Source organism: Emys orbicularis, chromosome 12 (assembly GCF_028017835.1).
Source record: "Emys orbicularis isolate rEmyOrb1 chromosome 12, rEmyOrb1.hap1, whole genome shotgun sequence".
Lineage (NCBI taxonomy): Eukaryota > Metazoa > Chordata > Testudines > Emydidae > Emys > Emys orbicularis.
The window spans coordinates 20,305,654-20,310,654 of record NC_088694.1 but is presented as its reverse complement, the minus strand read 5'-3'; positions in this window follow the sequence as shown (position 1 = coordinate 20,310,654).

The window sequence follows — 5,001 nt, the reverse complement described above, 5'->3', positions numbered from 1 at the left end:
CCTTACTGAGGCTAGAGAGTACGGCTCCTCTCTGGCACCTTCTGTCCTGGAGACGTGTGGCAGCGAGGATCTGGTTTGTATGGAACTGTCCCTTCTCCCCTCTCACTGGACGTGAACAGGAGCGGAGACTGCAGATGCTGCTCATGCGGTGAATTGTCCTTCTGCCAGGATGATGAAGCTACTAGAACTAGAACAAGAGTGACTCTGTGGTGCCCAAACTCTCCTAACGTCCATCTGGCCTCCTTTAGCACTCCGCACAATGTTGGACTTCATCCTCTGCCGAGCCAGGGCCATTCAGAGCCAAGGGCTCAAAGCAGTATGCCCATCAGGTGCCAGCTGTTTGTCATCTTGAGTGGGGCAGCACACAGCAGTTGTATCCATTTGGGCACTTCTTGAATTACTGTATTTACTGTATTAATGGCAATGCTGTCAGTGCCCCCCAAATGACCTATAAGCGGGTGCTGGGAAATTTGGAATTAAACAGAATGGACTTAGAAAAGGAAACCAACGGAAGAAACAGGGAGACCTCAATGTATCCAACTAGCCTCCAGGAACGGCTCCCAAAGTCCTTGGTTAGCTAAGGGCAATCATCCTGCAGCCTAACGTTCTGTTGCTGTCCATCATAATGTTAATGCCCAGCCCCTAGTCCCATTCCCCGCCCTCCCCTAGAGAAGAAGTGAAATCCAAATTGCAATAGTGTTCACAACAGAGAAAGTTGCCGGGGGGGGGGTTTGGAATTCAAGGCCTCACAATGTCTTCTCTGCAGCACTGGAGTGTGATGCGTAAGCCCACCTCAGACCTGGCTGGTTGCCTTGTGGGTATGCAGCCAGGGCTGATATAAACGCTGGGTCCCATCCTCCTTACAGCTTCAGTCCTGGGAAGAGCCTAAGCTGGTCATATTCTTTCAGTGAATAAAGCGGAAAAATAAGGGCGATAAAGTTAATGGGGCCTAGATACCATGGTGAGGGGCGTACCAGGAAGAGAGAGTTACATAGGATGTCCTGTTTTACTCCTAGTGCATAGCTAAAGCTGGAATCATCCTCAGGTGCCTTTGGAAGGACCCTCATCCCAGCGCATGCGTTTGCCTTCATTAGTGACATGCAGTCACAACACTTGCTGTGTTCAGAGCGTCATCCCCCAAGGTGCAATGTTCTGGGGAGAGGCAGAAGGCTGGGTTTGCCCTGGGCTCTCTGACACCACGTGGGAAGTTCTAGGAGAGATCTCAGTAAGTCTGTGAGACGACTCCATGTTTGCCAGCATTCCCCACATGTTCCCCGGCCTGGCACTGAGCCACATAGCATACCCTGTGTGAAACAGACGTGGTGTGCATTGGCCAGACAGCCAGCAAACCCACTGCTCACACCAAATCTGCCCCGAGAGATGTGTAGAGAGTGTGTTTGTTGGCAGAGGTTGCCAGTGCTCTGATAGGAAAGCCCAGGAGAGAGCAGCTTTGCAAGAGATTTGACAGACGTAGCAAGAAGAGACAATGTCCTTGCTGTATGCGTGATGCCCTAAAGCAGAGTGATAAACCATAGCCTGTACCTAGACACATGCTCCATGATCCCTATAGGGGTTTTTGCCTTCGTTCTCACAGCCTCCTACCTCTGGCGAAATTGCCGAGTGCTTGCCATTCCGCTGTGTGCAGTGACTGCTGCAGGCTAGTTACATAGTGAAACAAAACTCCAATGCTCTGATCTGCTGGACAGGGTATTCCGCTGTGTCTGGGCAGGGCTTGTGAAATCTCCACACTTAGGTTTGGTTCCAAATTCAGCCATCTCTTGCTGACCCTCCCCCCTGCTCTCCCCTGCCCTCCTCTGCCTCCTTGGATGTGCACCAGTCCTTTCTAATTCTGTTACCCTCCAAGGCTTTACAAACATCTTCTTGGCCCCTCCAGCACCCACCCCCCTGAAATTCCTCAGTCGCATGGTCTTGCTCTGCTCCCCGCCCCACACCTGCATACAGAGAGTGGCTAACGTCCATCCCCAGATCTCTGCCAGGATGCATCTTTGGTTCCAGAGTCACATTTTTAGACGCAGCCAAGGCCTTGTTTTGCCCCTTTCTATCCCTAACTTTTAGAATCTAAGCTGCCCAGCACATTCTTGCACCATCACTGTCCCCCTCCTGACCCCTGCTCACAAGCACAGGTGCTCGTCCCTTAATGCTCCTGCACCCCCCCATTCCTTATAGCAGAGTTTCTCATTTAGCAGAGCTGAGCTGGGCGCTAGCTCCAGAACAGTGTGCACATCCGGTGGGTGATCTGACTGACCCCAGATTGAAACAAGAAACCATTGACTACTGTGTGTGACCTCCGATTTACCAGCTCACTAATGGATAGGAAATCGGGGGGGGGGGGGGAGGCAGAGATTGCTGGCAGTTTCAGCCCTCAGTGAGGCTAAGCCCTGAATGTGGATGGGGAGAGTAAACCATCCCAGAGGCAGTTCCCGTGGGTTAAGGAAGGTTGAGACACGTTGGCAGAAGGAAGAGAGCACTTGATGGGGATGGGAGAAGTTCAGACCCTGGTTGTCTGTGCGTTTAGCAGAATTTCAGGCTCTGCCAGGCTGCACCTTTCACCAGCACATTACTTGAGAAAATGCTAACTTGATTGTGCTATTCCAGCCCTGGACTCCCTGCCCCCAGCTCTGCTGATGCCCCTCACTTCTGACCTGTACCCCACTGCTATTCCATTCCTGGGTTCCAGCATGCAGCGCAGCCCATCCTCTGCAATCTGGACCTGGACACACCCACCCCATTGCAGTTCTGCAGTGTCCCTTTCCCAGTTGCCTCCACTTCTCAGGGCTGGGATGTGGTGTCAGGGCAACAAAGACATCAGTTCTCTAGTATCCTCTGAAAACTCATCACTAAGACTAAGATTTTGTCATGGGTATTTTTAGTAAAAGTCACGGGCTCTGTGAATTTTTATTGCCTGTGACCTGTCTGTGACTTTACTAAAAATAATCGGGGGGCGGAGGGGGGGGGGGGGGCAGGGCTAGGTATGGGGGAGGAATGGAGTCCCATGGGGGGCACTGACAGGCCAAGCCTCCCGCCATGGTGGGGGCACAGCCCCGGCTCCAGAGCTGTCTGCAGCTGCGGGACAGGGGTGTGTGGCCTGGCAGCAGCCCCCTGCAGAAGCCGCACACAGCCCTGGCTGCAGCCCCCGGCAGAAGCCACAGGGCTGGGGCTGCAGGGTTCTAGTTCCAGCCAGCCCCAGTTGCAGGGCAGGGGCACACAGTCCCGCCTCCACCTCCTGAAGCTGTAGAAGTCACGGAGGCCCAGTAAAGTCACGGAATCCATGACCTCTGTGACTAAATCGTAGCCTTACTCATCACTGATCCTTGCCCTGACAGCCAGGAGAAAACAGAAATAAATGCAGACAGAAGCAATTAAAAACACTCAGGGACACACACACATTGATCCTTGGCGTAACTCTATTGACTTCAGCAGAGTCACACCAGGGAGAGATTTGGCCTGTTGACCCATGTAAGAGATTTTCCGTCCACTCCAACCAACTATAAGGCAGAAGAAATTATTGATAAAACATCTTAAACAGAATTTCAAAAAAAGGATCAATAACTCTCCAATAAGAGATGCAGTTCTGACACGTCTGATGATATAGGTCAAGACACAGAAAATGCAGCTCGCCTTTGGACCAAATGGGAAACCAGCCAGTTACAAACTGGTAAGGGACGTTCCCTGCATAAACCAAACAAGCCCACTAATAGCTCTCAAAAATAAATGAAAAAGCAGAGCTCATTTTAATCTGATCCCTTGTGAGTTCTCTGGGCATTTGAAACATCCAATACTTTGGTTTGTTTTAAGTGTAATGCCTCAGCCAGGATTTATGCACTTGCTTACCTTTGCAGGCTGGGAGTCGTCCAGCTATTTCCCTGGAATAATTCGCAGTGCATATAGTTAAGCATGGGCAGGACTGGGGGCCTAAGTGTTTGAGTTTGACTAGCCAGGTGTCTTCTGCATAGGGGAAAATCAGGAGCAGAAATGATATACTCATGGCAACTGATGGTATATCAGTGCTAGCTGCCTGTGATAGGGTGTTCACCCCACATCAGCCCTGAGGGGTTAAAATGGGACAGATAGGTCCAATTAACCCTGCAGGCCACACCTGGTGGAGAGTCAGGCTTGATTAAAAATGGCTGATGGGGGGGATGACTAAGGTATACAGCTGGGATGTTTGTGGTAGAAAGGGGGTGTAGTGTGGAAGGTGGCAGTTAAACTGTGGGTTAAAGAGGACACCTAGAGAGAGATGCCCCAGGATCCTGGCCCTGAGGGTAGGGTTTACCCAGAAGCATGGAGAAGAAAGCTTGTGGGAGGTGTAGTAGGAAGGAGCCCAGGGAAAGAGCAGCTAGGTGAAGGATTGTGCAGACCTTAGCTGCAGATTATAGGGTCCCTGGACTAGAACCCAGAGTAGCAGGTGGGCCTGGGTTCCCCTACCAGCTGCTGGGAAGTGGCACAGGATTGTGGGAGATACCACCTTGCCAGCCGGTCTAGAGGGACTCTGTTGCTTTCAAAGGGGAGGACTCTAGTGACCTGCTTGGAGGGCTGAGTCACAAAGTGGAAGTAACCTGAGTCCAGAGGCAGAGCCCATGGGGTGAGCAGAGGGGGTATCAGACTGATCAAGAGCTAATCCCCAGATGAGACTCAAGGAGGCATCCCTGTGGTGAGTGTACCCCCATGAGACTGACATAGCTGGGCTCTCTACAGCTCTGCCTTTTTTCCCGTGTGGCTTTCTAGGTCACGTTTCTTGGTAACGTCATCAAAGGGGAAAAAATAACCAATTTGTCTTTCTAAAAATAAAAGCACTCCCCCTCGAGCCACGTTCGAGTCCCCTGCGCTGGTCACAGTGTCAGACGCTGAGCTGCCTCTTCTGCTCTCCAATAGGCTGGGCTTCCTGCTGGGAGCAGTTGGGAAAACAGCCACTCAGACTGACAGGCCCACCCAGGGTGATGAGGGTCTGAGACAGCCAGGCTGGCCCAGGGGTTTCTGAAA